This window comes from Perca fluviatilis, chromosome 14 (genome assembly GCF_010015445.1).
Source record: "Perca fluviatilis chromosome 14, GENO_Pfluv_1.0, whole genome shotgun sequence".
NCBI lineage: Eukaryota > Metazoa > Chordata > Actinopteri > Perciformes > Percidae > Perca > Perca fluviatilis.
In genome coordinates, this window is record NC_053125.1 from 31,877,714 (window position 1) to 31,900,035 (window position 22,322).

At 41.2% G+C, this 22,322-nt stretch overlaps 1 long non-coding RNA gene and 1 pseudogene across 1 annotated transcript; both read right to left on the reverse strand.

The window, feature by feature from the left end:
• Positions 1 to 2,154: 2,154 nt before the first annotated feature.
• LOC120572902 lies at positions 2,155 to 8,087 on the reverse strand (annotated as a pseudogene).
• A 13,039-nt stretch (positions 8,088 to 21,126) lies between these two features.
• Positions 21,127 to 22,089, reverse strand: LOC120573055. Its single transcript, XR_005641626.1, has 3 exons — positions 21,968 to 22,089; positions 21,808 to 21,859; positions 21,127 to 21,448 (listed from the first exon to the last, which is right to left on the reverse strand). It is a non-coding gene; the product is annotated as an uncharacterized LOC120573055 (long non-coding RNA).
• Between the last annotated feature and the right edge of the window lie 233 nt (positions 22,090 to 22,322).

A 22,322-nucleotide genomic window follows, 5' to 3' on the forward strand; every position in this document is an offset into this window, starting at 1 on the left:
TATTAAGTATACAAAATATTATGAATCATGATGTCTTAAAGTGGATAAAGATGAGACTTTATTGATCCGGTTTGTGAAATTCACAAGCTACCTGCCAAATATTGTAGGCCGAAAGCCTACACATCTTTCCGAAGGCTAAAACACATCTCTTCCGACTAAACCTCGGATGAAATAAAACAAACAAATAAATAAATAAAAATTCTTGAACCTGCACTTTCATATGTCTCTTTGTAGCGTTGCTTATTTAAAGCTAATGTACTTGCACTTACTACTTGTCTGGAGTTTGAACCTCCACAGTTGAAAGCACTTAATTATATGTACCGCTTTGGATAAAAGCGTCAGCTAAAGACATGTAATGTAATGTAAAGTCAAACTTCTGCTGTTATTTTGGTGAAAGTAACGTAAAAGTAATGCAAAAGTAGTGTAAAGCATTAAAATTCAGAGACAGTAATATTGTCACATAACTAATTACTCTCAAATTACAGTAACTAGTAATCTATAATGTATTACATTTAGGAAATAACTTGCCCAACACTGACAGTAAACATGGAGCTTTTATTGTGATGGGGAAAACAGAAGTGGATAAAGTGTGGTATGTGTTTGGTTTAATCTGTGTTGTGTTGAATAAAGTGAGACGTGCAGTGCTGTCTGCGTTCTGGCATTGGAAGACTGTGTGTCTATTTTACAGCTAACCCTGAGTCTAGACAATATAAGAAACCCTGGGTTACATTTATATTGTATTCAGTGCACATTATTTTCTTTTCCACTGTTGGAGTGTCACTTGTAAACGTCAGGTTCCTCCCATTACACCAGGGCACCATCTCGTGCGTCTTATTAAAAGGACATGTTTTATATTTCAGTGTCTCTGTGTTAGTTCCAAGGTTCCAAGTTCATGAAAGGACACCTGAGCTCCTGGCTTCACTACTTTCTTGCCCTCAGTTACACTTATACTGTAGCTGCTCTTTGTATGAATGCAGTTATTAAAAGTTTTTTTGGAAGGAAAGTATAGTGTTAGTTGTGAATGTTAATATTTAAACACTTAAACAGTGGGCATTGATTACTGAACAGGCCTACCGGGAAAGGCCCAGGGGCCCCAAAATGTCAGGGGCCTCCTGGGGCTTCACCTGCAAAATGTCACTCAACAAGGTGTCAACCAACCAAGATATAAAACAGAAGTGATAATAAACAGTATATTCACACAGCTTTCACTACTGTTGATGCTTCGAGCAGCCATGTTGAATGTGATGTCAGAGTTGGTGAGGTTCTTCTCTTGGTGAGGACCAACAGCAGTTGGACAGCCAGTAACAGCCTCCTTCCTCTGTATATGTCACAGTGTCAGCTACAAGGAAACAGGCTGATTGATATGAGAGAAGTGAAGTTATGATCACAAAGCACAGAGAGAAAAGATGCTCATCATTTTATTTTATTTGATCTGAAGAGATTAAAAACTTGGCATCTAAGACATGAACAACAACACCACTAACAGCAGAACCTGAACAACTATAAGCTACTAAAGTCCAGTTCAGAGCAACGTTTGCGCAGAAGAAACCTTTACTTCTGAAGCGGCCCGTTTCAGCTCGACTAAAACAAGCTGATGGTGTCGCTGCCACTCCAGCTTTCTGAGGCTTCCACTCTTTCTAATCTATGAGAAAATTGAGCTTTTCAGATCAGTTCAAAAGTGATGCTCTGTGGTGACAGCAGTGATGATATCATCATAGTCTTCATCCAATCCCCTCTCAGCTTGGGTGGGAGGGGTCATCAACTCGGAGAACCAGGCAGGTTATTTCCTACAGTCAGAGCAGGTTAGACAGAAAATGTAGATAATTGATGAGCTGTTAACTGATCAACACCAGAGTGGTGGTGTGAGATTGATTGATTGATCATAAGGTCAGTGAATGATTCAGATTGTTACCTGTGGCCCTGTGTCGATATAAAGACACCATGATGAAAGTGGAGATGCAGTACGGACAGAACACCACCAGGTGGACGACCAGTCTGATCACAAGGGGAGGGTCTAAGGCCGGGGGTGGAGCTGCGTGACGTGTCGGGAGCTGCAGAGGTTGGTGGGTCTGTGGTGTCAGGGGGCGGAGCTGAAGTGTCAGGGGCAGAGAGCTTGTAGAAGGGCTCGTTGTCGGAGGTTTCCGTGTTGAGAGAATCAGCTGTCAGGTGAATATCTGGATGAATGAACTCCTGAAATCAAAGGTAACCTCCTCACCTGTGACAGAGACCCAGCTGGGTGGAGACTCTCCAACACTGCTGATGTTGCACTTGTAGAGGCCTTCATCAGACCTGGAAACATGGTGGATGGTCATGTGACTTGCAGGCTCATTCCTGATGAAGGAGCCATCTTTATAGAAACCAGCTGGGAGGTTGTGAGGACCTCTTTGTTTTACAGGTCAGAGTGAGGTCTTCTCCCTCCATCACAGGGAGGACCAGGACTCTGCAGGATCACTGGTCCACCTCAACACAGAGTCAAACTACAGCATGTCATCCATTCACACACAGCTTCATCAATACTGACTCCACAGTCTGATCTTACCAGGGACAGTCATGCTGATGCTGTTACTGGTTGCTCCCTCTCGGACTAACACCGTAAACTCCACTGTCCCCTGGGACCATGAAGCTGATTTTACAGGAAGAACCAGCAGTTTTTCCCACCCTCTCCACACTGAGTCCTGGTTTCTCTGGTTGTGTTCCTCCTCAGAGTCCATCCAGCAGAGCTGTCGTCCTCCTCACAGCTCAGAGAGACAGATTCATCTTTAAACATCTGAGATCTGCTGGGACTCACAGTCAGAGAGACTGGAAACGAGGGAGGGAAAAGAATGTTTCACCAGTTTAAAGAGAAATGGGCTGCTGAGATTTAGAACAAACCAAAACTTAGAACTTCTAGTTTGATTAAAAATTAGTTTGGTATTTAGAAAAATGTAAAATTGAATCTGTCCAAGGTGAAAAGATTTGTGTGTGCTCAGTTCAGGTCTGGAATTGAAACAGGACATTGGTCGGGCACCAGTGTGGAAGACGGACTGTGTTATTTATGTGATCTCAATGAAATCGAAAATGTATTTCATTTTGCTTTATATTGTCGATATTATCATGATTTAAGATTGCAATTATTTAACAAAGTTAAAGTAAAAGAGATGAGGCAGGATATACATCTGTTAGTTTGGTTGTTTAAACATAAAACATTTTTTTATACTTTTTAGAACAAGCATGGGCTAAAAGGATGACTGCTTTGTATCGATGATTATCTGTCTGGTAGTGACATATTTATTTATTACATATTTTGGTAACACTTTTTGAGGTCTTCACTTTGTAATAATGGTACATGAATTATCATCATGACTTCATTCATTAATAGCATTACATTTTTCATGTAGAACTTTATGAGCTATCAGTAGGGCTAGGCTGGTGATGATGCATTGAGCTGCTGCGTCAAACTGACCTTCCCAAAATGGCTACCTTCTTCCGCCATGGGCTGGCTCACTTCCAGGCTAAGAAATGCATTCCCGGATCAGGAAGATCTGGGTCATCTGGGCATGGGATGGAACTGGGCCACTGGTTAGGCTGAAGGCAGTATACAAAATTTTTACTGGGTTGTTTCATTTAACAAGAAACTTTGTCATTTAAGCTCGTCATTTAAAAGCATCGGAATTTTCATTTATTTGCTGAAACAAAGAATCTTCTGAAGGCTAGAATTTTTTGTTTCAAAGTCCTCACTTACTGAATGATGCCTTTTCAAATCCTTCATCGAAGTTAAAGATGTGTTTTGAATCAAGCATTTGGAACTGCATGAAGGAAGTTGCCTTGGAACAAATCCATGGATCCAGGGGTTCGCTGCGAAGACTTTCCATTGCATGAAAAGGGCTTGCATGCATCAACAATAAATCTGGAGGCGTGGAACCGAAACCGCCAAATGGGCGTATACGTTCGCTGCCGTGCAAAACCGGGTTGCGGACCTGGCGCAAATTCGCAGACCGCGGTTCGCGAAGTGCCGCGCGAGTCTGGTAGCACTTCGTAGAGATTCATGCGCCGTTACCGGCGTTCGCGCCGCCGTGCGGTCTGGACAGGTGTGAAATCGGTTGAACTGGCTATGGCAGTTGCGATGGCACTTTAAAATCGGCGCTAATTCGTGGTGGATCATGGCTGTGGATGAGGTTCGCCATGGACGTTTGTTCTGAGCGGACGGGCAACTGATGGCGGCTGAAATATCATATCGAAACACTGATATCGTGCTGGCGGATGGTGGCGCTGGTCAGATGCCAAAACAGGGGAAGCGCCGGAATCAAACTCAAACTGGATAGATCCGGCGCGGGAAGCTTGCTTCGCTCATTTGCCGGGCAAATATCGCCGGTTTCATTATGTATGCGTGGGCGCTTTCCTTCTTTATACTTCGGTACTTTGCCCCCACGCTGACTATCTGCCTTCGGTTTCAAAGGGATATTTCCTTTATCCGTTCGGTTTCAGAACATACGTTTGACGAAGTCAGAAGTCGCCGCGTATCAATTCATGCGGACGCGATTCCTGCTTCGCTGTTATTTAATCTTTTCGCTTTATTTTCGCTTTATTCCTTCCGTGTTTGCGACTCCAGAAGCTGAGAAATGAACTCAAACCGGCTCTCCATTCCGTGCTGTTTTGGAGTAATAAAACAGCGCTTCTGCCCGACTATGGCGAAATCTCGAACTTATAGCGTCCAGCAGAATGCGAAATCCACTTCATCGCCGATTTCTTCGAGATTACGCGGGTATCGCACTACGCTTAATTTCATTTCCCCAGTTCGGACTTTTCAGGGGATTGTCATTTAAGGTACATTCCAATCACCATTGAAGTTTCTCCGCTTCGATCACCTAAATTTATCGGGCTGGTCAAACTTCGCTGCAGATGGAAACGATGGCCACTATGGGATTCCATGGAGTGCTTTTCGGATATGTTTTTATCGCTATCGGACGCAATTCGTTCACGCGATTCGATTCATCGTACTGGTGAGCAGCGTTCAACAAACTGGATGGTCATCGCCAGGACCCAACGCACCACCTGGTCAACCCGAACTGCTTCCACCTGCGTCGTTGCGCGTCGCAAAGATATATTCCGCATCTTCAATAACCGATTTAAACCAAATCTGTCCCCGCACCTTTCCGGCGCTTTCGCGAACCGTTCCGCTTTCAGCAATGGCGTTGGATCTTGATTATAACGATTCTAAAATTGGCGCCCTCACCAGGTGGAACTGGCTCAACAGTTCTGCCGTTTAAACAACTTTACTGACAACTGGAATTGCTGCGGATACCGGCTTTTCGGGAAGCTGGGTTTTAGGATTTAACTTCAACGGTTCGGTACTGACTTCGCTTCGGCATGCGGTTCGTCGCAACGGCACCGGTTCCGACTGGAACGTTATTGCTTTGATTTCAAAAGAGGACAACGGCGGGCTTCGTTTTCGAATTCGGTGGAGGCTTTGATTGGCTGAACGAAATGGGACGCGTTGAACTGGTCTAAGAAAAATAACTCTAACCAATAAAATAAAATCTGTAACAACCTGTAACAAAATAATATCTCTCTTTTAAAATAAATAAATAATATGAAATGTTCTAAATATGACCTCTTCTGTGTTAGAAAATCCAGCTACAACAAAATATGTCTTAATACCTTTTCAATGTAATAAGATAAATAATAAAGACACTAAAACATATATGCCAGCTTTGCACACGCGCTGCACTCCGCCTCCAACTAGTCCCGTCCCTACCGGGATGGTACGTGGGACATTTTTTTTTTGCAGTTCAACTGTTAAGCTGCACTAAGTCTTCTTTTATGGTTGTTATGGTTGCTCCACGCAGAGCTTTCGCCGAGAGCCCTGATGTTTATGCCAATGCGGCTGGTGTGTGTGTCGAACGGCATGTCTGTGTGTTTGGGAGTGGTGATAGATAGCGAGGGAGAATTAAGGGGAAGGGTGACGGGAGGTATGACTTTAGAGTCATAGTGAGAGAAACAAAGTGTCTCCTCGTGTTTTCTGACCACGGTGGGAAAACTTTAGCAGGAAACGCTGCAGCATTTTGTGTGCAATGCTGCTCCGCTGTTTGCTCTGGTCCCTGTGTATGTGCGCGATCGCAGAGCCCCCCCAAAGCAGCCGCCGGGATTATGCCGCACAACAAAGTACCGTAGTACACTGTGCAAAGCACCAGTCAATTTAAGTACGCTTGCTTAATATGGGCCATGAAAAACAGTGAAAACCGGACATTTTCATGAATTTATAAAACCTCCCGGACGCCCGGACAGTAGGTAAAAGTGGACATGTCCGGGCTAAAGAGGACGTTTGGTCACCTAATAGCGTTAGTTTAGCTAACAGCTAATTCGGCTAACCGCTAGCTGAGACAGCATGTAAACTTTAAAAGACCCTCAAAATAAAACTTGAAAATAAACGTTAACATATATAACAGCTGTTACGTCAGTTCTACTTTACTTGTGCTCATTTAAAAATACAATCACTCAACACTTGTCTTTATTGTTATTACTGTAAAGTCTTAATTTAGCTATAGCCTGCTTTCCCCATTATGTTTGACTTAACGTTATTTTAGACTGAATCTAGCTGTCCGTTCTGCCTGCACGATCCGTTCTGCGCGCGTTATTTTAAATTGAATCTAGCTGTCGGTAGCGGTTAGCCGAATTAGCTGTTAGCTATCACGGTGGAGGCTAGCGTGGAACGGATCGGTTACTGACAGACTGCCCGACGACGTGGCATGAACGCAGCATTATCATCTACGCTCATGGCATGCAATGGGTCATCTTGCATCGCGCAAAACGGATCGTACCGGTTGAACGGATCGGGTACTGACACATCCAATGGAAGGCAGCTCCGTCACGCGTACCATATATAGGCATCCGAGGGTGAACAAAGATTGTTCATTGCAGAGGAAAGATCATTCACACAAGTCAGGATAGTTAGATGTGATCAAAGATCGTCTATTACCGTTCTAACACCGTTCTACAGAGGAGAATGGCGTCACTGTTTAGATATGTGGGATACATTTGGGTATTTTTGAAGAAATGTAAATAGTTTGTCCTTTTATATGAGTTATAATGTTCATTATGTTTATTTTTGCAGTGGATGACTCCAAATATATAGGAGAACTGTTTTGAACAACACAAATAATTGTGTAGCATTGCTGTGTGTGTGATATCAATAAATGTTTTACAAGCTTTTTTAGAAAATAAAACCAGCGGACCAGATGTTGTCAAAAATCCTTGCTAGGCCCCAGAGGGCTAAACACGACCTTTTCCATCAAGAAAACAGTGTACTGACCTTGGTTTGTTGGGCAGCTCAGCAGTGAGGTCAGAACTGAAGAGATAAGACACTTTGGTTAGTTGGAGTTTGGTTCGGTTCAAAGTTTAAATAATAAATGAAAAGAACACGCTAAAAACAGGCTTTAAATCATTTTACACAATCCTTCAAAATAACATTATCATAATTGTAAACTGGAAAAAGTTTTCCTTTCATCTTGTATTTCTTTCTAGGTATTGACTGATTATTGGGACGTTTTTTGGCAGTTTGCAGATCTTTAATAATGGGTGTGATGTTGAACGTTCTAATTAATTAAATAATTGCTTAACCCTTAAAAGTGCTGACTTTGGGTCAAATTGACCCGTTTTCAATTTTTGTTTTATATCAGAAAATATGGGACGTAGAAATAAGCGATGAAAATGTAAAGAAGAAAAATTTTACAATTTAAAACGTTGGAAAAAGCAAATACAAACTGTGAAAAAATGGGCGTCAAAAACGTCGAAAAAAGGTTGTTTTATTTCAAGGTTGACGGGAAGACCGCCCCCAGGGTTAAAGCATTTAAACAAGGTTTTGTGTTGGAGTTTGTAACAATCCAAAATCTTAATTTTGACTTAAAGATTTTCATTTTAACTGTAAATGCAAATCAGTTCCAAATCTTAGTTACATTAACTACTAATAATCGGTGTCGGCCTTGCAAAACCAGTATCGGTCGATCCCTATTTCTTTCAGCTGATATTTTTCAGAAACACAGTTTACTTACAGAGCAGCCAGAGTAGAGATGTGTCCTCCATCCTGACAGTTGGTGAAATGATGTCTTGACTTTTTTCAGTGTATATCCGCATCAAGTAAAACTCTTCCTCCTTCCTCTTTGACTGGCAGAGTAACATGCATGCATACATACTCTCATGTATAGAGATACATACATACACATGCATGCATAACATAAGATGGTTTATGAACATGAGGTTATATGAGTGTAAGTATGTTGTGCACGTACTATATTTTGGCCAAGACAGCTTCTAATAATCTTGAAACAAACAAAACTCTCTCTATGTAGGTCGCAGCAGTTTAGTTGCAAGTAAGTGAACACAGCACCACCTCGCCTCTGTTAAACCACTGAAAAGGGGATCAGAAAGAGACTCAAATAAACTGTTTTTAAACTACACATCAAGAATGCCAATTAGGTATTTCACATTAAAGTAATTTAATGTGTTTTAGTGTGTTACAGTCAAAATAAGAATATGTGCAAAATATTTGCTTTAAAGGTATCGCCCGTAAGATTTGATTTTCGGGCCTCTGGGACTTCATCTCCCAGAGTTCCTTTCAATAACGGTATCGACTGTATGACGTTGGTAGCTTTACAGCTGACTTCAAGCTATGCGATGATTTCTTGAATGTTCGTCCCAAAAATCTTTGGTCTGAACTGGGCTTTACACATACTTTTATTGATCCACTTTCATGTAAATACTAAAATGCTTTCTTTGGTTTCAAAGTTGTGACCAACATTTTACATTTTATGAATCTCATCTACATTTTGAGTCACATTTTAACAAGTGTTAATAACGAATGGTCTGTGTGGCACCCTGACATGTTCACATCGTGACTTGTTCCTCTTGTGGTTAACAAGTCTGCTTCTACTGTAGCAGCTCTGTGTGTGTGAAGTCCATTTCACATGAATTGGGTTGTCTTATCAGCTCTCACAGCAGCAATAAATGTTAAGAAGAAAAAAAGTCAACATTTAAACTGTACTTCCTTTTAACTAGTAGCCTTTGACATTTCTGTGATCAGTCATCAAATCAAACAGAGTATTTAAATGTATTTAAACTGTAGATTTTTATACCCATGGGCAAAAATTGCACATTCCTGCACAAATGTTCACATGAAAAACAGACTATTTTACAATGAGATGTAAAACTCTCTTTGGATGAGAGCGTCATATTAATTGATTCAGACAGCCAGCAGGGGGCAGCACAGCTCCTTCTCTTTCTTTACACATGCTCAGGTCAGCAGGGAACAGCTCAGAGGTCTTTTTAATTCAAGCGTCACTGTATTAGAGGAACATTTAGGGTACAAAATAAAGTGCATTAACATGTCAACACACACATCCAGGGCGGCGGTTCTACACTGAATGACGCCCGGGCGAGACCCCCTCGAGCCCCCACAATTTTTTTTCAAGGTGCACAATCTCTATCTCCAACAATGCCAAAAGACACAATATAGAATAAATATTTGAAATAGCACAAATCCTTCATCACACAAATGTGAAGACACACTAAATATAATCTAATTATTACACTATAGCACTAAGAACAGAAAACCCAAACAACAACTAAAACCTCACCTTCCTTGATGCAAAATCATCAATGATGTCATAGTATGTAATCTGCTGCCATATTGAGTGATTGACATTGATGACGGCGAGGCCAGTGAGGTGTTCCTGGGACATGGTTGACCTCAGGTATGACTTGATCAACTTTAGTTTGGATAAGCTCCTCTCTGCTGGAGCCACAGTGACTGACAGGGATGGACTGGGATCAAACATCTGCCCTGGGACGGACGGACGGACGGATTTTCCTTGATCCCAAAAAATGGGAAATACCAGTGTTGCAGCAGCACAATATCAGACACACAGAAAATAAATGAAATAATAGGATACAATACACATGAAATAATAATAGGATAGAATATAAAAACAAATAATTTAAAATGTTTACACGTTGGGAATAAAACTGTTTAACTAGTATTGATAAAGCTGTACCCGTCCTTGCGCTCCCCTGAAAATGTAAACCAACTCCTACTCCTAAACTACAAACGCCATGTAATGAGTAAGCAAGAATCAGTGAGAGTTGACATATTAAATACTTCAACAAAGTGCCATTTATTCACTAAAACTGTATACTCCTAATGAATCATAAAACAAGGTGTATATATATATTTATCATTTCAAGAGGTCCTGTGCTTTAATTTGAAGAGGTCTATCATGAGTTTTTGTCTGTCAATGCAGATACAAAAGCTACAATTCTCGTTAGAAAGTTTGCTTGATGTGCAACGTTTATATAGGCTACTAATGCAATCATACAGTAAAGCATTCCCTACGTCTTTTATTGTTGTAGTGTTATCATCAACAGTTAGTCCACCACTCAGTTTTATCAAGGGGTTAAGTGTTTTAAGGGGAGTTGTGCTCATTTCTGTCCGTCTCCTCCTGAGTCTCCTCCCCACTGTGCATATGCCACTGTCACTACCCAAAGTGAGTAGAGTGCAGCTTTGAGTTGCGCATGCGTCACTTTGCGACGAGTGCAGATGTGAGTGCGCATGCGTCACTGCGACAAGTAGCCTCCACAAGATGCTAACGGCGGTTTGAGCTAACGTTAGCAATCAAGTAGCCTACTAGGTGCTAACGGCGTTTTTAGCTAACGCGTTAGCAATCAAGTAGCTGGCCTACTAGATGCTAATGCCGTTTTTAGCTAACGTTAGCAGTCAAACAATCTTAAATAACTAAAACGTTTTTGAAATGACTGCTAGCTACAAGTTAGCAATCAAACACAACATCGGCTGTCACTTGAATGGCGTTTTGAGCTAACGTTAGCAATCTAACAATCATAGACAGCTAAAACGTTTTTGAAATGACTGCTAGCTACAAGTTAGCAATCGGACACAAAGACTGTCACTTTAATGGCGTTTTGAGCTAACGTTAGCAACCAAACAATCATAGATAGCTAAAACGTTTTAGAAATGATTTCCATCTTCTGTTATTGTATGTAAAGAGAAAAGTTTATTATTTTACAGATTTCACAAATTTCAGTAAGACACGTTATGCCGTAAAACAGTTTAGATCTGACCATGCGCAACTCACATTTGCACTCGACCAAAGCCGGTCTGACTCGGCTAACATCGGGTATGACACGTTATGCCGTAAACCGTTTAAATCTGAGCATGCGCAACTCAAAGCTGCACTCTATTCATTTTGGTTAGTGACAGCCACTGCTGCCGAGACCGACACCACTATCATCGGCCACGGGAGCTGATGAAGGTCCTGCTACTGCCGAAAACATGTCTTTTCGCTTTTTTCTTTATTTGAGCCGCTTGGTAACTTTGTTTCATTTTGGCGCTTAGACCACTGACATAAAAGAAAGTTTTAGACTCGTCTTGGTCTTGCTCCGTCTCTGTGTACTTCCCATTTCTCCTGTCACTTTGTTTATCTTTGACGCCCGCTGCGTCTTTACGGCCTAGTCCATTTCATTGTGAAAGTAGGGGTGTTGACCTCTCTCAGCAAGCAGGGCGCCTGCAGCTGCTGGGGGCGCTGATCTGCCAATTCCCCACACAGTGAAATGATAGAAAACAGAAATACGCCGTGGCGCAGAGGATGTTTTATTTTTTTAAGTTCTCGTGCGCCCCCATGTGACATGAAAAATGCCGGCCCGGCGGCTTCCTGGGTTGCCTGTGCCAAAACCGCCACTGCACACATCACACCACAGAGTGTCCAAACCAACAGTTAATTCATTTCAGAAACATTTCAGCTGAAAACAGAAAAGAGACCAAACTCAGACAGTTACCACCCTCTCAGTCTGAGTCAGGATGTGGTGTCAGTTCCTCTTTAAAGGGGTGATAGAATGATTATATAGGGTATTTCACACTGTTCCTTATGGTCTCCTAATGGGGTATGTAACATTGGTTGGGCTGAAAATGGCCTGGTTGATATTTTACTGGCCCTTATGCATCCCTGTGTTTTGGCCCTATTTGTAACAAGAGCTTTTCTTCCAAATATGGTATGGTCATGAATATTTAGATGAGCTGCGCTGATTGGTTGAGCGACTTGCCATACGCAGACATTAGACGACGCGCACTGATTGGTTGAGCGAATCCCCAATACACATACATTAGAGGAAGCGACAGAATCTCATATTCCGAACACTGCAATGTTTCATTACCAAATTCACTTCTGAGACTTTTTAAGCGAGAAATCAACTATATAAAGCTGAAATATGGGCCGTTTTACAAAAAATGTATGGCTAATTGCAAATTTGGTAAAGCGAAGTCGGACTTTAGGAGCTCCACACAGTCTGACGAGAGCGCCGCAGCCTGCTGGGCTCCATACCGAGGCAAAGTCACCCTTTGTGGATACTGCACTACGGGGCTCCCGCTTACCCGGCTGCCGGCATAACTATAATATATTTACGGTTTGAATTCGTCATACCTACTTATATAACATCATTCCCCAATGTCTTATAAAGCTAACCGTTGTGTCCGATTTGATTTTAAGGCATTTTTACGGATGCTGAAGCTCTTTGTCAAGACGAGCAGCTGGCTATATCTTCCCATTCATTACAATGGGGAAATAACGCAGCGCTAGCTAGCTACTACTTTCGCCTAACAATAAATTATATTTACAGTTTGAATTTTACGTCCACTTATATAACATCATTCCCCAATGTCTTATAAAGCTAACCGTTGTGTCCGATTTGATTTTAAGGCATTTTTATGAACGCATAAAGGCGTCTTTGTAGAGACGAGCAGCTGCTTGCTATATGTCCCATTCATTACAATGGAGAAATATCGCAGCTTGCTCACTTTCGCATAACTAAAGTATATTTACAGTTTGAATTTCATCACGGCATGAATATTATAGGTTCCTCAAGGTCTTACAAAGCTTAGCTAACACTTGTCCGATTTCGGTTTCAATTGAATGTATTTTTGTGAATGTCAGAGTTAGGAGGAGGCTAGCTAGGTCTCATTGATGGACTCCCATCTCACGCGCGCTCTATCAATGAGACTTGCGCGACAAGAGGCGTTTACTTCCCGATTGTTTGTTTAAATAACTCAACACACATACCTATTATAAGATTTACTGGAACCTGCGGGCTGCGGTAAAAGATTGCGGGCGTAACAAGCTTCGCTGACACTGCGGTCAGGGCGGCGGATGTAGCAACCCAGGCAGCACCAACACCGGCACTAAACTCCGACACACAGTCGGAGAAAATTTGCAATTAGTCATCCTTTTCGTAAAGCGGCCCATATTTGAGCTTTATATGGTTGATTTCTCGCATAAAAAGTTTCAGAAGTGAATTTTGTAATGGAATAGCAGAGATCTGTGTGACCTAGCTAGATTCAGAAGACTACCTGATCTCAGGTCAGTTGTGTAGATATGTAAATGTTGGGGCGTGACTGTTCTCTTAAGGTTCCGGATTTTGAGACGGCTTGCGTAAGCAACTCAGCTTTGTTGGGATTCCCCCGTTTTCAGCGGCAGTTTCAAAATATGAGATTTTCATAGTAAAGGGGTGTCAGTGGGATTTTGAGCTTCTATGTATGTCCTATTTACCCACCGAACTGTCGTTATTCAACTATGACAGGGTAAAATCGGTTTTGCATTCTATCACGCCTTTAATGTTAGTAGAGAGAAACTGCAGCTCTTTATCATCCAGTATATCTGAACAGACTGTTGAAGTTTCACAGCAAACAACTACATTTACAGTTCAGTTCAATATCTGACTGTTTCTGTCAGATGTTTAACTGAACTCAACACTAAATATGATCTATAGAAGCAGATATTATGACATTATGACATGATATTATGATTTGAGGATAGTGTTGCTTCAGGGTGTTTTCTGACTCCAAGCCAAGTTACACAACGAACTATGAAATGTTAGGTTATAAAAAGTTAAACCATTGGTGATGGTTTAACTTCTAAAGAATCTGTCATTTAGCATACAGGAGAAAGCTCCTTGTCCTCACACACGGACACCTATTGTTTCTGGCTTTTGGGCGAGGCCCCCCCTGCTAGGCCAGACTGGATTAGAACAAAGAAAATGTGTATCTCTGTAAACTTGAATAGAATCAGCACTACCATGATAAATGACCTTTGTCTGTGACCTGGAGTTAATCTAATCAGAGGTGTGTCCTTAACCTGAGAGACTTTTCAGTCAAGGAAACACCCACAATTCGACAGGAATATAATTCAAAAGGACCCGAAAGGAGAAGCATGTTCGCAGTCCGCTGTTTACAGTGTATTGTTTGTCATGTCACATGGCTGTTTTTATGTGACTCCACAAGGAGAAGCATGAATTCAGCACGCTGTCAGCTGCAGTTTTGCTAATCTTTCAATTCGACCCCAGCCTCTCCTTCCTCCTCAGAAATCAAACGAACACGTCTTTTAGATTTTCTTAACAATTGGTGACCGTCGACGTGGATTTTTGGGAGGACGAAAGGAATAAGGCATACTGAAAGAAAGAGCTGGTGTCTGCTGATCTCTCACACAGGGCCCAAAATTGAAAGGTGAGCCAGAACCTGTTTTTATCAAAAATCTGCAATAGTTAATTTAGAAAGATTTAGGTGGGAGAGTTCAGCAGCGTCAAACTCGTAAGTCTATTAAAACCTGTAAAAGTAATTGATAAAGGTAATGCCCAATTGAAGACTACGTTGGAAAACGATAAATCAAAAGCAAAATGTATGTGAGTTGTGTGTGATGTGTATGTATTAAGCTTAAAAGCCTGAAAGAAGATCCATGGAAAATGCACAGTAGCCGAACCGGGACGGAGACCCGAGTAGCGATTGAGTCGCGGGCATTTTATTAGAAGTCCATTTGAATTGGCGCGGTCAGAACCAAAGAATAAATTATAAATTTAAGCTGCACCAACATTAAGTTGAGACCGTTTGAGTCGTGTGCACAATTACAAGTCCATTTGAATTGGCCGGGTGTACAACCAAAGAATACATTTTAAATAGAAAGACCGGGGACGACGACAGAGAACTAGTCTCTGTGAGGCACGGAGGAAAGATTAAGACTTTTTTTTTTTAAAAGCCAGCTTAACAGCTGTGAAGAGTAGGACTTGGTAATGCTGATCTCGCGGGCGACGGCGGAGATAAGAGCGCCATTGGAAGACCCTTCAGTTTTTCGCTGACCATAGCATGGAAATAGGAAAATCAATTTAATATAGGTATAGTCGAATTGTGTGAAAATATACACTTAGGATTGTAAAGAGAGGCTTACTGTAAATACATTTTAAATAAGAATTGTGGTGTTGGGATTTGAGTCCGCGGCAGCGTACTCGCACAGTGTGTGTGTTTTGTGATAAACTGTTTTTAAATTGTAAGCAGTGTGTGGTTATAACTTCATTGTAAATAAGATTGGTTTGTTGAAATTGAGAGCGCGCAGCTCAGTGGTGGGGTTGTGGACGTGTTGAGATAACAGGCGCAGTGTGTTTGTGGATTAATTGTGGATATTCGTTTCTGTTGAATTGATAGCATTGAGGATTCCATCCTCTGGGTGGCAGAACGAACAGCGGCTCCATTAGGTAGAACTGGATAGTACACTTTCTATACGGTATGTTTTTGATTGGATGGCTGGCTTGATTTTTGTGAAAAAAGGGTGAAGCAGTGAGAAATTGGACAGTTGAAAAAGTGGAAACGGATTAAAAGTGGGAATGGTATAAATGTCTTTGAAGAGTTGGGCGCGAACCCTGAACGTATGAAAGATGTGGAATGTTTTAAAGTTTGAATGGAGTTTCTCAGTGAATGCATGAATGAGCAGCTAGCAGTTGAAAATGGGAGCAAAATGCCTGCTCAGAGTTTTTGTGAATTAAGGTTTGTTGCTCAATGTTTTAAGTAGTTGAGATAAGTGCATTTATTTTTGAATCATCTGTTATTTTTTTATTTTCTTTTGGTTTTTGCCTTGAGTAGGATTATGTTTGAGTGATTGATAAGCCCATTGCAAGTCAAAACAGCAGCTGTTAGAATTTTTTCACACATATTCTTTTAAGTCACACAAAACAAAGACAAAAGGTGCCTTTGTTAGAATTTACACTCTCACCGATGTGACTCCCCATCCTACCTGGGAAGAGAGTCCAATGGGGGTGTGAGATACATTTAGCAGTATGGAGAAATAAATTGAGCTACTTTAAGCAATGTAACGTTAGCTAACACTGTAACAAAAATAATTTAAGATTCTTATGGGGTTTTCAATTGATAATTTAGTAAATGCATATTTGGCATTTTTGTGCATCTTGTTGTTTTTCAATTAAAATGATAAATAACAGGCACATGAAGATAAATTCATTGCATTTTTAGTCATTCTGATCTCACTGTAGCTAATCTTCTTCACTATTTTTTGTTTTGTTGGTTTTTATTCTTTTTCATGTTTCTGATGATGTCTCTGAGAAATCATGGGGTTGATACAGTCAAGGTAGTAGCTTTTCAACTGAAGTTTCTTACCGAATGTGTTTTTTATTTTTATTTTATTTCTTTTTATTCCCTAGATTATAAATATTTTGTTAAAAAAAAAAAAAATATGGGGGAGATATTAGATATTTGTGGGGGGACTCTATGTGCTGGCCACAAAGATGTTACACAAAAATCTTCTGCTCAGGGTGTTGAATGGAGCACAAAGAATGACACGTGACTGATATAGACAATGATTTGCTAAAAAAGTAGCAATTTGCTGACCAAGTTAGTCAAAATGTTTGAAGTAATAGTAAAAGATGAATCACGCAGATCATTCCCCTTTGAGAAAGAAAAATGGTGCTGTTTTCATTCTAATGTGCTTTTGTAATGATGATCTATATGTATGTTTTCAATGGACTCGTGACTTTTTGGGATCATTTATTGTGTATTTGGACTAAAGCTTTTGGCCCATTGTCTTAAGGACTTTGGACCACAGATGACAACGGAAACATTTCTCCTCAATGATGTTTGGGACCAAGAAGCTGGTTAAACAGTGATTTGGCTCAGATTGAGTTGACTGCAGAGACACAGGGGAGGCAGGACAAAGGATCTTGGCCTACATGTGAATTCCAAAGCCAGTTTCACAAAACTCCTAAAAAGCCGCCACTTCGCAAAAATGGAGAAAGTGCATCCAACACGAGGACAGCAAGGCAGACTGGTGGTGAGACAAAGAACTGCTTCACACCTGTGACCAGGTTGAAGTTTTCCCATTGGTCGCCGGGTCCTTGAATGCACCACCCCGCCACTAGGAGGCGGAGGGAGGATAAAAGCTGTCGGCACTGTGTGTTTCTTCGCATTTCCACCGTGACTCACGTCGCTACAGGAAGCACTCTAGTCCGGACTAGCTAGCTAGCTAGCAAACTAGCATTACCTCGCTGGTCGAAGTTTCGAGCTGGGACAAACTTTATATCGGCCTGATATACAAAAGGGATCCGAGGGAATACTGGCCGAAGTATTCCTTCATCTGCAGCGGGCTTAATCAGCCTGGATTCAAGAAAAGGACTACGCTCTGTTTCTTGTTTGGTCGACCTGGATCACGCCTCGTCCCCTTGCTTGGATCGAAACGGATCGTTAAGCTCTGGCGAGACTTAACTGACAAACAACGCATGTACAGTAAGAGGCTTACACAGTTCTGGGCAGATATTAGAACTAGTGCGTTTTGGTTTGTTACTAATGAGCAAAGGGTTCGCTACCGGCTGTTGCCATTAATGTGATCTGATTGTAATCATGTATGGGCCATATCTGGTTATTAATCTGTTCTGTGAATATATAACTGATCATTATATCGTTTGATTCTGGTTGTGTTAAAGTAGCTGGGTTAAAACCGTAATTGCTATCCGCTAACCTCCTTTCAGGAGTTTTAGTTACTGTCCGCAAGATAATCGCGATGAATCCGCTGTTAAGCCACTGAGCTGCCCGTTATCAATATCTTAAGATCAGAAGACGACGCTGAACTTGGCTCCACATTCGCTCCGGTTCTCTTTAACTTTCGATTCCACCTTAAAAAAAAATGCCTGTTTCAGCCATTGGGTGGCAGTGTTTATCTCAAAATTGTACATATAGCCTACATAACAACAAATGCTGACTTTGCACTGCCCCCTTACTGCCAAAAATGGTTGTCCGTTGAATTTCTCACATGATTCACATACTATAGATTATTATGTTTCCAATGATGCCCCATATGTCCATATTTACTGTAGAATTATTGAGAAACTCGAGTTCAAAAATACGCATTTGGACATATTTTTACGTTGATATTGCAACACATGCTGACTTTGCACTGCCCCCCAACGGCCAAATATGGTTGTCCGTTGAATTTCTCACCTGATTCACATACTATAGATTATTATGTTTCCAATGATGCCCCAAATGTCCATATTTACTGTAGAATTACGGAGAAAATCCAGTTCAAAAATACATATTTTGACGTTGATATTGCAACAGATGCTGACTTTGCACTGCCCCCTAACGGCCAAAAATGGTTGTCCGTTGAATTTCTCACCTGATACACATACTATAGATTATTATGTTTCCAATGATGCCCCATATGTCCATATTTACTGTAGAATTATTGAGAAAATCGAGTTCAAAAATACGCATTTTGACATATTTTGACGTTGATATTGCAACAGATGCTGACTTTGCACTGCCCCCAACGGCCAAATATGGTTGTCCGTTGAATTTCTCACCCGATTCACATACTATAGATTAAAATGTTTCCAATAATGCCCCATATGTCCATATTTACTGTAGAATTACGGAGAAAATCGAGTTCAAAAATACATATTATTTTGACATTGATGTTGCAACCGATGCTGAGTTTTCGTACCCCCGCCACATACCCCCAAATGGTTGTCCGCTAAATTCCACCATTCACATATCTGTATTATAAGCCCAATATGTCCTATCCGCATACCGTAAATATGGAGTCCGGAGTAAAAATGTAATTATTAGCCAAAAAAAAAAAAAAAAAAAAAAAAAAAAAAAAAAGAACCCCCCGGGGGGGGGGGGGGGGGGTGGGGCGGGTGGGGGGGGGGGAGGGGGGGAGCGGGGGCAGCGGTGGGGGGGGGGGCCGGGGGGGGGTGGGGGGGGGGGGGGGGGTGGGGGGGGGTGGGGGGGGTGGGGGGCGGGGCGGGGGGGGGGGGGGCGGGGGCATGTAGCACAAGTAGACTTTATATTTAACCGTAACACTTTTTCGTCAGATGGTTTATTAAACACAACGTTTCCTACTGTACCTGAATGCAGCTTCATTTCACGGAGAAAGAGAGAAAAGAAAAGAGACGAGCGAGAGATAGACTGTGCTTTGTTGTTGTTTGGCAAACAGTCAGCTGTTCCATAAACTCCCGGCCAGTTGAGGGCTTATATTTGGTGTTTTAAAACTTTCTTATGGAAGCGATAGAGGAAGTGATGTCACTGTTTACTGTACGGGACTCTCACACCTCCACAAAACACAGCGCGATGTGGGGGGGCGTTTTCTCCAAACGTTTTTTTCTGCTATTTACTCGCAAGACAGGCCATAGCAAACCTAGACTCTTCTAAGCATCAACAAAGGGCTCTCACTAACTTTCAAAGGTTGTAAACTTATTTCCATTCGGCAGTAGGTGTCGTTCTTCAAGTCGTTTGTCATCACCAAAATACTTGCGTGCGTGCGTGTGTGTGTGCGTGCGTGCGTGCTTGCGTGTGTGTGTGTGTGATCCTTTGATAAGTGCCAGCTTGTTTTCCGTTGGTACAGTTCGATTTTAGATTTGAATGAAAACTAGATTTGAATGTTAAATTGCTAGCTGTTTCTGATTGGCTACTGTTAGTGTTTGTAATAATAATAATAATAATAAGCATAATACATTTTATTTAAAGCTCATTTCATGACACCCAAGGTAACTTCACAAACAAAAAAGGACATTCAAATTATAGTCATCTTCTAGGCCTTTTGATAATACCTAATTATAGTTTGAATGTTACATATCTAGTGCTTCTGATTGGCTGCTGTTATTTAATTTGAATGTCAAATGGTTGCATTTTTCTTTAAAACCTGTAAATATATATAATTCTATTCACATGGCTTTTTGATACCTGGGAAACTAATACATGTGTTGTTTGTCATTCAATGATTTGATTTTTTGATTATTTTTGATAACAATAGTAACAACAATAATAGGCCTATATTGGGGCATAATCATTAATATTCGGGGCATTTAGCCTACATAATATTTGATGGGGGCGGTAGGGACCTGGATAATGGATAGGGGCGCTGGCACAAAAAGGTTGAGAACCACTGATTTAAACAAAGCATGCACAGCAGGTTGCTTGTGCGAGCCAAGTGGTACATGTAAACTGTTCCTCATGAAGTGTAATATCTGAATAATTTTATACATGAAGAGCATTTTTGTTCAAGTAACCAGGGTGTGTTTATTCTTGAACACACACATTCCTAATAAAAAAAAGTTGTCCCTTTAACGTTCACATTGTCTTTACTTTCTACAGTTCAGATTACCTAGTACCTGTAAAGTTCAGATTGACTAGTTTCTGTAAAATTCAGAGAAAGTACACTCATTTAAATTCTGATAAACTAGTCAATGTTAAATTACGATTAGGAAGTCTCTCTTGCATGAACATGAATTAGCCTTTGTAAATTTCAGATAAAATATTTTCCTTACATTTTAGATATTGTAGAGTCTGTTAAATTCTCATAAATTAGTCTCTTTAAAGTTTGGATTAACTGATAACAAAATTATATGAATGAACCCTTGAGAGACTAGACATGACATGAAGATATTAACCAACATGAAACCGTGAGAAACTACACATAACATGAAAAGGCATGACATGACAGGAAGAACCTCATGGCATTTCTAACAGAGTGTACATCACATCAGAGAGTTTTATGGCTATAAATGTAGATATAGATAGACCTAGATCCGTGTTTCTGAGTGAGTGTGTGACTGATAGCAAGCAGTTCTCACCACATAGCTGTGTGTGTGTTTTTGTGTGTGTGTGTGTGTGTGTGTGTGTGTGTGTGTGTGTGTGTGTGTGTGTGTGTGTGTGTGTGTGTGTGTGTGTGTGTGTGTGTGTGTGTGTGTGTGTGTGTGTGTGTGTGTTTCTTCTCACCAAAAGACAAGAGTAAGTGTATATGCATGTAGGCTATGTGCATGTCTCAGGTCTCCAGTTCCCTGGATTCTGAAGCACAGAGCATTTCTATGCTGAATTTCCTGCTGTGCTCATGGGGAGGTAGGTACACACTGGACCTTGCCCACGGGTGAGTGAAGTCATTCCTCCTCAGGCCAATCCAGGTGGGTATTGCCAGCCATGCCCCTTACAGCTTCTGTCTCTGCAGTAAAGGCTGTCTTGTCCTCCTGGTTCAGGATGCTGATTTCCCCACATTTTCCTGCACGCCTCCTCAACATCATCCCAGATAATTTTTTAACCCAACAAACAGGAACAACGTCACACTCCTCTTGGAGTCGCTGTACACTGGAAACAAGAATAACATAAACTTCAACACATTCACCACATCAAAACAATCGCACATTAAAATACTTAGTTTGTAAGTTTGGCGGTGATTTTTCAATGTCGAAATGTCCTTTCCTCCCGCTGAGGCGGGCGTTATTGAACACACATTCATAATAAAAAGAGTCAGGACTTGTGCATCATTAACTTGAACAACTGCACACCCTGTTTTGGACTTCTTCATTCCATTGTAGGAATACCCCCTTCTTGTCTTAATAGTCCGTTAACACAGTTCTGTTCACATAACATTTTGCTAATTCAATTTAACATTTTTATTCGGGTCATAGATGTGGTTTATTTTTACCGTTTTCTTAATTTCTTACCTTATCTTCAGACTTCCATGTGACGATCGCACCACCAATTTTATTTATTTTTCTGTGAAGCATGTAAAGCAGTATGTCATGATGAGAGATTGTTTAAACTTTATAACATTTTTTTTGGTATGTGTGTGGGGGCACAAAGGAAAGTCTAGACAATGCTTACTGTTACAAGGACCAAGTGTCCTGCAATCCAGCTTTGTAACATGAGTCTCCTCACTTCCGCATCATTGACTTTAACAACTCCACCACCTGCTTTGGATGTCTCTTTCATTCCGTCATAGTAATGCCATCCCTGATTGCCAACACGGTGGAAGCTCACAAAATGGGCTGACCTGTTTTTGGTGGTAAGTCATACCAATAGGTATGTACCTGGGGGAGGGACATGTATCATGAGTCGTATTGTATTACATGTTATTTCAAATAAACTATCTACAGGGGAAACAAAAACCACCCTTCGCCTAGGATATTGACTTCTTCTGGCAATTGATTAGGCCAGATTTGCTTGTTCCTTCTGGTAG